The sequence below is a fragment of the Canis lupus genome, chromosome 22 (assembly GCF_003254725.2).
Source record: "Canis lupus dingo isolate Sandy chromosome 22, ASM325472v2, whole genome shotgun sequence".
Lineage (NCBI taxonomy): Eukaryota > Metazoa > Chordata > Mammalia > Carnivora > Canidae > Canis > Canis lupus.
Window position 1 is genome coordinate 32,143,808 of NC_064264.1, and position 9,547 is coordinate 32,153,354.

A 9,547-nucleotide genomic window follows, 5' to 3' on the forward strand; every position below is an offset into this window, starting at 1 on the left:
GGGAGAGCATATTGATTTTTTTTACACTCATTTTAAAATAGAGAAAGTGTTGTATTCCAAATGATGTGATTAGGCAAACTATTAACATCATAAAGCTCTCCCTAAGATTTGCTTTTTATGTGTTTTGGACAAACAAATCAATACTGAATTCTATTGTTAGTCTACTTGTATGCTTGGGTATTTGGGTATTATTTAACTTAAATATAATGGGGAGGAGAAGCTCTTGATCATATAGAACCACTTCAAAGATTTTTTTTCTGCAACCATTAAGATTTATTTTAATATAAGCCGTAAATATCTACTGCTCTTTAATTCAATCATTAATCCTTTCCGGGGATCTATAGTTGTAATCATGCTGTAGAAATCCAGTTTACACAGAGGTAGTGGTGATTAAAACCTGCATATTCACAGTCTTGCTGAGAGATTTTGATGTCATCATTCAGCAATTATCTACAGAATTCTTGACTTTGCAGAGGAATCGTAAAAGTTAGAGAAACCTTGATCCCTAGCCTGCGGGGAAAACAAGAGGGAGCTATCAGTTATGGAATATTTACTTTCCACCAACCACTAGGTTATTTTCATGTTCTCCCAAATAAACCATACATGAGCCTCTGAGACAGGTATCATTATCCTTTTGACAGATGGGAAAACTCACTCAGCAAAGTCACTCATTCAATCTCACACAGCTTTTAGAGGCAAACCAGGATTCAAGCTCTGATGTCTTTTACATCAAAATCTTGCCTTTTCCATCAGAAAGAAATAAAGCATAGATTTAAACATTTTGCTATAATCATAGCTTTTATAGACAAATATATAAATGTTGAGGGAATACTAGAAAAATTAACCTCAGTTAGAGTTAATCCAAGAAGACTTCTCAGAGACGGTTTTGTGGTTGTTTTTCTTTTAAAAAGCATCTGGTATGTGAGTGTTACCATCACTCTCCTCTGCCTGGCTAAGCTATTTTTCTACAGTAGTAGAACTTCTACCTTGCAGAATCTTAATGCTTATTTACTAACAAAGCTGAAGTATAACCATTTTCTTGAAATTATAGATGTGAAAAACTACTTTCTGGCTGTGCCTGTGTACCCATATTTTATTTTATTTTATTTTATTTTATTTTATTTTATTTTATTTTATTTTATTTTTTATTTATTTATGATAGTCACAGAGAGAGAGAGAGAGAGGCAGAGACACAGGCAGAGGGAGAAGCAGGCTCCATGCACCGGGAGCCTGATGTGGGATTCGATCCCGGGTCTCCAGGATCGCGCCCTGGGCCAAAGGCAGGCGCTAAACCACTGCGCCACCCAGGGATCCCTGTACCCATATTTTAAAATTCACATTACAAATTTACAAAATGTGGACTTTCAAAGTAGAATATCACTAAGAAATAGATTATTTTCTAAAAGTCGTAAGGAATTGATAATTCCCTCTTAAGGTGAAATGGGCTAGCGTTGCCTTGATTCGCATCTATACTAGTGATACCCTGATATTATAGCTCCCACGTTTTTTCCTAAATTACCCAAATCAGCAGCTTTGATGAAAAAATATATAATTACTTTATTGATAATATGTGGATTTCTCAATAATCCTAGTAAAATCAACTTCTGGATGAAAACTCTTAATACTTACTGCATTTACAGATAAGAGAGAAAGGTAAGAATCTATAGGGACAGATGAAATTGCCCTGGGTAAGACATCTCATGAAGTGGCATCTTCCATGGTATGCCAGTTTCAAAATTATGCCACCATCATTTCAGGCTGGCAGTGTTTGACATGGACTAGAATTCTGTTTAGTAATATGAGTGGTAGTACACTGAATATCACAGGTTGTGCTACTTTCCTATATTCTTGTAATGCTTGTTTCCTGCTAAATTAAATAATCTCATCTTTGGCTTATATGAAATATTGAGTTTATTAAGGCAAGCTTTCTGTCCCTATTTAGGGCATGGTCTCCTGCTGGGCGTGAACGAGTGGATTCTAAAGAAACCGACAGTTTGCCTTCTACAGAATGATTTGGGGGTCTCTGAGCTCTTTGGATGATTATCTACAACAACTAATCCATAAATCAATACTGATATTATGATCTGAGAATGGCTTTATTGTATTTTACATATTAAAACATAAGCTTCTGACTTTTTCTTTAAAAAATAATATGCTGATTTATTCTTTTTGAATTCATGGCATGGATCCTAACAACACAAAATTATTTTAAAAACTCGTTATTAAATGATCTCCTTGGAGTCAAATGAAAAATAAGTAACAAAAATAAAACATATATTGCTTAGAAGAGCTGCTAGTTTGATACAATGGGAAATGATATTTAAGTTGCTGTTAGCTAGAGGTGATTCATGAAATAATTTAGAGAACTCTAAATGTAGGGATATCTTTTATAGCACAAGATATATTTCTTTGGTTTGGAGCTATGCTATTACACCAAGAGCTGGAAAAACTAGGTCCTATTCATGATTCAGTTACTGTGTAATCATCAGAGCAAGTCATTGAGACCCTATACCACATTCTATAGGAATGCTTACCTTTCAAATATGTGAATAAGCCAAGTATTAAGACACTACTGCTTATAATAATGTCTTGGCATGTTTCATTTCTTGAAACATTAATTATATCTGATTCCACATCTACCCTTTGAAATTACTGATAATATTAGGCTCATATTTTCCATTGGCATTTTTTGTTGTTGTTAAATATAACCTTTGCTTTTATCTTTTTAAGTAGGCTCCATGCCCAGTGTGGAGCCCCAACCCATGACCTGAGATCAAGACCTGAGCTGAGATTGACAGTTGGATGCTTAACCAACTGAGCCAACTAGGCACTCTTTACTTTAAAAATTTAGAAATATTCCATGCTGTATGAATGTATCCTTGCTGCAGCTTCAGTTCATGACTTATTGTTCTTAATGATATTAACAGGTTTTTTTTTTTATATTAACAGTTTTACCCTTTTTAGCTTCTCATGTTAAACTTTAACAGGAGGTCTCCATTTCTTCTTCCTTGATTTGTCTTTTTTTTTTTTTTTAAGATTTCATTTATTTATTTGAGAGAGTGAGCAAGAGCATGAGCAGGGAGGAGGGGCAGAGGGAGAGAGAGAAGCAGACATCCTGCTGAGCAGGAAGCCCAACGCAGGACTGGATCCCAGGACCCTGGGAGTCATGACCTGAACCGAAGGCAGACTCTTAACCAATAGCCACCTAGACACGTCAGATTTGTCTTATTTTTAAAAATGTGCATTTATACTATCTTTTCATGTTAGGAGTTTACCTTTATGGTTTTATCTTTTAGGAAAATGTGTTGATATATCAGTGCTTCCTTTTAGAGGAAAGAACATTTACAACTTTAAATATGATGTTATTTTATGATATTTAAAATATTTTAAATGCAAATCAGAAAATGAGAGGCTGGAGCAAACTGGTTTTGGAAAGGAAGAAAAATCAAAAGAGAACAATGAAAGGGAAACAAAAGGAGGAGAAAGAGGAAGAGGCAAAGGAAATTTTGAAAGCTTCTTCCTGTCTTTCTACCTCAGGACTGGGCATGTTGACATCCTCCAACCCTGGTGCAGAATCTCTGTTGTGTTTGTAAGCAGTCCACATGGCTAGTGAAGGTGCTCAGCCATTGCAAATGCTCTGGAGGGTAGGAGCACACTTAATGGTATATGTCTAGTTAGTCCTTAGTCACGATGAAAAGTAGATGAGGCAACCTGGGTCTGCTCTGCCCCAATTTCTGCTTTTTTTGACATTTGCAGTCTTTTCTTTCCAGGCCTGGGAGGATGACGTTGATCAGGACAGCCAGGACACTGGTCCTGAGCAAGTTCTCTCTCCAGATTCCACCAATCTTACCAGAGAGAGATTCAAGAAATATTTAGTGAGTGAATAAATAAGTCAAGGGATGTAAGACAAACCTGGGTTTATCTGAAACCAGTTGGAGGCTGGGGAAGGCCACAACTCTGGACCAAGGAAATGCCAGGGGGATATCATATAGAGATCACTCTTGATCAAACCTTATCATCACTTACATTTTTAAAACAGACTTATAGGAGGGCGTGGGTGGCTCGACTAATTACGCGTCCAACTCAAATTCGGCTTAGGTCATGATCTCAGGGTGGTGAGATGGAAGCCCATATCTCCCCGAACTGGGTGTGGAGCCTGCTTAAGATTCTCTTCCTCTCCTGCCCCTCCTTCCCACTTGTGCACTCTAAATAAATAAATGTAAACAAAATGAATTCATAATTAATGTGATATAACAAGGACAGACTCTGTATACAATTTGATGAGTTTTGATAATTGTATACGCCTAGGTAAACAACTGTCCCCAAAAGATGCAGATAATTCCAATCATTCTGGAAAGGTCCCACATTTCCCTTTTTCCTTCATCTCCCTCATCCCACACTCACTCTGGGTTCTTCTGTAGATTTCTTATGCCTCTACTTGGATTTCCTACAAATGGAATCTGTTTTCCATTTCATATAAATAAATATGTAACTTCTTTCACTGAATGTTTTTGAGGCCCACCTGTATTGTATCAGTCAGTAATTTTTTTTTATTGTGGAGTCATATTCTATTCATATGGACTCACCTCAATTTATTTATCTATTATTCTGTTGATAGACATTTGAGATTTTTTTCAAGTTTTGAGTATTATAAAGTTGTCATAAACATTAACAACACTATCTCTAACCATTGGCAACCACTAATCTATTCTTCATTTCTATTTTAGTCATTTTAAGAATGTTATGTAAGTGAAATCCTACAGTATGTGACCCTTTGGGGTGGTCTTCCTTCACTCAGCATAATGCTCTGGAGATTCAGTCAAGTTGTTGCAAGTTATGTATAAATGATCTGTTCCTTTTTGTTGCTGAGTAGTATTACAGGTGTGGACGTACCATAGCTTATTTAACCATTTACCAGTTGTAGGACATCTGAGCTGATTCCAGTTTTCAGCTACTATAAATAAAGCTGCTGTAAATATTTGTGCATAGGTTTTGTTTTTTGTTTTTTGTTTTGTTTTGTGTGTGTGTGTGTGTGTGTGTGTGTGAGAATGTTTTAATTTCTCTGGAATCACTGCCCACGAGTGTAATTGCCAGATTGTATGGGAAGTTGCATTTCAGGTTTAATGTTATGGAAAACTGCTAAACCATTTTTCAAACCGTTTGTATCATTTTACATACCCACTAGCAATATAGGAATAATCTAGCTTCTCTACATCCTCTTCAGCATTTGATTTTGTCATTATTTTTTATTTTAGGCATCCTGATAGGTGTGCAGTGATACCTCATTGTTGTTTTAATTGGTAGTTCCCTAATGGCTAATGATGTTGAACTTCTTTTCATGTATTTATTTTCCATATATATTCTCTTCAGTGAAATGTTTGTTTATGTCTTGTGCCCATTTTTTCATTGAATTGTTTGGGTTTTTACTGTTAAGTTTTGAGAGTTTCTTATATATTCTAGATACAAGTTCTTTGCAGGATCTATGTTTTGTAGATATTTTCTCCCAATGTCCTGTGAGCTTCTCTTTTCATCCTCTAAACAGGGCTTTTCACAGAGCAAAAGTTTAATTTTGAAGAGATGTAACATCAGTTTTTTTTTTTTATAGGGTTCATGGCTTGGTGTTAAATTTAAATTTTTGCCTAGCCCTAAATCCTAATGACTTCATTGTATTTTTTTTTGTAAAGTTTTATAGTTTTACTAAAGTTCTATGTTTTATAATATATATTATACATTTAAATTGGTGATTTATTTAGAGTTAATTTTTGCATACTATAAGAGATTTATGTTGAGTTTCATTCATTCTTTCTTTCTTGTCAATGGATGTTCAATTGCTCTAGACTGTTAAAAGACTATTCTTCTTTCATTGAGTTACTTTCATGTCTTTGTCAAAAATCAATTGGGGATATTTGCATGGATCCATTTCTAAGTTCTTATTCTGTTCTTTTGATCTCTATGTCTATTCTTCTGCCAATATATACTGTCTTGATTATATGGCTGTATCATAAACCATAATATTGGGTAGAATGATTCCTCCCATTGCCTTATTATATTTCAAGGATGTATTAGTTATTTGAGGACCTGTTCCTTTCCTGTAAATTTTAGAATAGATTTGTTGATGTCCACAAAAACATCGACAAAAACTCCTTACTGGGATTTTGATAGGAGCATAAAACTTATAGATCAATTTGGGGAGAATTGACATCTTTCTTATATTGAGTCTTTCAATCCATGAACATGGTCTGTCCCTTTAAGTCTTTTTTTTTAAGTTTTTTATTTCTTTATTCATGAGAGACACAGAGAGAGAGAGAGAGAGAGCAGAGACACAGGCAGAGGGAGAAGCAGGCTCCATGCAGGGAGCCTGACGTGGGACTCCATCCCAGGACTCCAGGATCACACCCTGGGCTGAAGACAGGCACTAAACCACTGAGCCACCCAGGGATCCCCTTAAGTCTCCTTTGATTTATGTCATGAGCATTTTAATTTACAGCATCTGGATTGTGTACATGTTTTGTTAAGTTTATACCTAAGTATTTTATTTTCTTTGGAGCAAATGCATGAATGGGAATTTTTAATGCAATTGTCCTATATCTATCCAACTGGTATATATTATGTGTATTGGGTGGATGGGGCAAATATCTTGTCTTTTATTCTATAGAATGTCGGACCAAGAGGAACCACATCTTGATCTGATAGAGGGGACTGGGCATCTCCCAGAATTCCTAGACTTTAAGCTCATTTAGTAACTAGATGAAATTTTGGGCTTGTCTTTTTTGAGAAGTGGGTGAACATATTCTATGTATGTGAAGGAAATAGCACATGGGTCTTTGTGTGGCCAAAGAGGTGAATTGTGGCAGAAATTATCTCCTAATATTCTGTTATTCTTGTTTACACAGTAATATAATTTTTGGAATTTTTCACAAAATCACCCAATTTATGACTTCATTTTTCAGCCTCATGTACACTGAAGGGTAGCCATGTGATTAAGCTCTGGCTAATGAGGTATAAATGAACATGACATATGGAATTTTGGAGCCATATCTTTAAAGAGGAGGGATGTAGCCATCATGATTCCTCTTCTTTCCTTTTTACTATCTGAAATGTGAATGCAGGGCTGAATCCTTCTGGATGTGAATGAAGGTAACACTCTCCCTTCACATCAAGAAGATGTTAACAGTAGTAGGGATATTAAACCAATAAGATGGAAAGAGCTGGGGTCCCTGAAGTGTGAAACCACAATATCAGCCAAATACTTAATGCTAAATTTTGGCCCCTTATACTGGAATTGAACCTGCATCCTAACTTATAATTTACCAATCAAGAGATAAGGATTATTAAGATTGGGGGTTAGTGCTTAGCAGTCACTTTTTGTATGTGAATATATGATTGAGATTATACTCTTATTTCTCTATACTTACTATTATTAAACAATATATTATGACTGCCTTCTTTGTCAAAAGATGTACAACTATGATTATACATTTAAACAGTGGTTAGCATAACAGTATATGTCTACCATAATTTAGCCATTTTCTCATTGTTGGGCAGTTTTTGCTATGATAGATACTACTATAATGAACATAATCCTTGACCACATTTCTCATCATTTTTCAGATGGATTATTAGAATTAGTTATTATTTGAGCAAGAGAATAAAATTCTTTAAAACTGACAAATTGCTTCCAGAAAGGTGTACTAGTTTATTTGCCCAAAAACACTGTTGGAGAATGTATGTTTTCCTGTCTCCTTACCTAGATAATTAACATTTGAAAGATGCTTTTCCTACCCGGATATGTGAAAACAATATCTTCTTGTTATTTCAATTAGCATTTTAAAAATGACCAATAAGGTTGAATTATTTTTCTAATTTTTATCAGACTCATGAAATTCTTCTTCCATAAATTAACCATTTATATTGTTAAAAGATAAGCTGAGGCACATTAAATTTTTGAAATTTATTTGAATAAATATCAGTTTGAATCAGGAAGTGCCAAACTGAAAGTGGTTAGGACAGCTCCACCAGCAGGAACCAAGCAAAAGGCTTTTTAAAAAGCAGACACAGAGAAAAAAAAAAAAAAGCAGACACAGAAACAAGCAAGGGAATAATATAATTGGCTGTAGCTTCAGCAGTTACTTTATTTGGGGAAGTTTACCTGGCTGTTTGTGCTTGGTTTTTCTTAAACTTAATTTCTTAAACTTGAGCCATCTGAAGGCCTTCTTGTTTAATTACCTTCACAATATTGATTTTTCATATTACTGTTGATCCTTAGATGGTGATTTCATCATCCGATTTCCATGAATCCCTTCTGTATTCAGAATACTAATTCTTTACAATGTAGTATATGTTTTCCTCATTTGTTCTACATCATTTAACTTTATGATTTTTTTGATTAGCAAAAGTTCTGAATGTGAAATGATTTAAGATATACTGATATTTTTCTTAATTCTTCCATTGGTTTTATGATTAGAAAGTATTTCTTTCTTCAAAAATAGGATAATTTGCAAATTTTCTTATATGTTAAAATATTTTTATTTCTACATGGATTTCTGAAAGCAACTTAAAATGTACTTTAGCATCTGGTTTGAAGAATCTAAATAATTGCTTCTTCATACATAGTTTTCTCAGTGACATAATATGAACATTTCATTCCTTTTCCATTGTTTGTGGTTCTTGCATGATCACATATTACATTTTTAAAATATGATGACTAGGGACACCTGGGTGGCTCAGCGGTTGGGTGTCTGCCTTTGGCTCAGGGTATGAATCTGGAGTCCCAGGATCCAGTCCCACATTGAGCTCTCTGTACGGAGCCTGCTTCTCCCTCTGCCTATGTCTCTGCCTCTCTCTCTCTCTCTCTGTGTGTCTCTCATGAATAAATAAATATAATCTTTAAAAAGATTTTAAAAAATTAAAAAAAATATGATGCCCATAGTTAACACTGATGTTTGATGTATAGAAAGTTTTTAAGAGGATCTTAAGGGTTCTCATCACAAGAAGAAGTTTTCTTTTCTTTTTATTATATCTAGATGAGATGATGGATGTTAATTATACTTGTTGAAGTAATCCATTTCACAATATGTATAAATCAAACCATCATGTTGTACACCTTAAACCTACATAGTCAGGTATTTTAATTACTTCTCAGTAAAACTGGGAACAGTTTTATTTTACATATACTAAAGTTTACATGGCTATCTATATTAAATCTTCCATTATCTTCAAATAGTAACTAAATTTTTATTGGCTCTTTTAAATTATATTTGAAAAAAATTAATATAAAAAACCAAAGAATAATATAATAATCATTCCAACTACCCAGAATTAATATTGATTAACATTTTTCATATTTATATTGGTATCCAATTATTTTAGTGATTTTGGCTATGTAATATTTCAGTAATATTTCATTATAACTGTATGGCAACTTCCACCTCTTTTTTCCAGAAGTTTCTTTTCTATTTTTACTTATTTATTTTTAAATGAACTTTCAAACAATTTTGTTAAGTTCTCCTAAACATTCATTGAGAGTTTTATTTTTTTTACAATTTTG